We start from the raw sequence: 2000 nt of genomic DNA, 5'->3' as shown, positions 1-2000 counted from the left end.
ACACACACACACACACACACACACACACACACACACACACACACACACACACACACACATATATATACACACACACTAAAGTATCAAACATATAGCAACTCACAATATCAAATATATTTCCTGGATGTAATATAGAGTCAAACTTACCTATGATACATTAAATGCCGGATATAAAATGTCTTTTTTTGGCTGAACATCGTATTTGGCATAAACATTAGTTTTTATGATGCTAAATATATTTATTTTGCTCTGTAACATTGTGCATGATGTGTTATTGTTAATGAGAAATGTGTTCAAATTTTAAGATATATTCTTTTAGGCAGCAAATATGGTACAAGGCAAAGTTGGCTGTAAACCATATCAAGCTCCATCCATCCATTTTCTGTACACACTTCTTCCTTTTCAGGGTTGCGTGGGTCACTGATGCCCATATCCAGCAGTCACAGTGCGAGGGGCGGGGTACACCCTGGACAGGTCACAAGTCCGTCGCAGGGCCACGCATAGAGACAAACAAGACAACCATTCACTCTCTCACTCACACCTAGGGACAATTTAGATTTATCAATTAACCTAACAGTCATGTTTTTGGTCTGTGGGAGGAAGCCGGAGTACCCGGAGAGAACCCACGCATGCACGGAGAGAACATGCAAACTCTACCCAGAAAGGTCCCCGGACTGGGATTTGAACTGGTGACCTTCTTGCTGAGAGGCATCAGCTCTACCAACTGAGCTACCCTGCCACCTCCATATCAACCTATTTAGAAACAAACCTGAATTATAATACTAGACCTTGTGGACAACACTTATAAGTTTTCATTATTCCACATATTTCTTACCTGTTGCTTTATCTGTGATCGTTGTTGCACATAAACACAGCACAGTGATCTCCACGACCCATTTTCAAGTATATCCGGGAAGCGTATGCCCCCAAACGGGACCATGATGCATTGCGCTAGACAAAAATGACGGTATCCGCGAAATAATCCATTTAAAGAGACCCCACCAAAACAGCTTGCTCTGAGGTGCAACTCAGAACAGGGGTAAAGCAAGGAGTCTGTGGAGCAACAAAAATGAGGAATTAAGACCAAAGCATTGCAGTTTTATTTTAAATAGACCATAAGTGAATGATTTAGATATGAAAAAGAAGGATTTAAAAGCATGATATGTTACCTTTAAATTTGTTCTTTAAAGCTGGAATTGATAACATTTCAATATTTATCCATATAACCGATAGCATAATGCTAAAGTCTTCAGAACACTCATGCAGGAAAAACATTTTCTCAGTAGTTTACAACAAAAATATTAAACTACACAGTTCGAAAAACACAACATTGCTAAAACAAAACATACCATGTTGGACATGTAAATAAAAAAAGATTTATAAAGTTATTTAAGACATTGGTGTCTTTTAAAGTAACTTCCGGTTTTACAATGTTCTTCAAAATAAACGCAAGAAACCTCTACTGACCCCCCCCCCCGAGGAATGGAGGAAGTCAATCCAATGACACTACCAATTAAGGAGATATTTCACAATTAAATAAACAACAGGAAGTGGGAAGAGGGTGTACAACATACACCACTTTAGCAGTATGAACAAGATTTTTACAGTATCTAAACTGTACACAGCTCCAACGGTTTAGCTGGAGGCTCTCAGGTCGGAGCTCACTGAAATGGCAAACATCATCCATGCTCATATCACTCACAGGAGCCCAAAGTAAATACAGCTTAGCCCTTCTCCCAAGGTAACAATTGAGGTTGTGTGCGATATGATGGAATGCACCCACCCTATTAGTTCAAATATTTGTATTTCCTTTTGGTGTAAATATAACAAAAAGTTTCACAGTTCTGGCATTGTTTGGAAGGTTGAAGAATGAGTTTGTTAGAAATGAGAGCTTGGTAACAGGTGGCCACAAAGAGGTGAAGAGCTTCCAGACATGAAGATAAACACAGAGCTTTAACAATACAAGAGTTTGGAAGAAGTTCCATGGACCATAGCAAACC

This window comes from Austrofundulus limnaeus, unplaced genomic scaffold (assembly GCF_001266775.1).
Source record: "Austrofundulus limnaeus strain Quisiro unplaced genomic scaffold, Austrofundulus_limnaeus-1.0 Scaffold771, whole genome shotgun sequence".
In the NCBI taxonomy this organism is placed as follows: domain Eukaryota; kingdom Metazoa; phylum Chordata; class Actinopteri; order Cyprinodontiformes; family Rivulidae; genus Austrofundulus; species Austrofundulus limnaeus.
The sequence above is the reverse complement of the archived record's forward strand: the minus strand, read 5'-3'. Positions refer to the sequence as shown.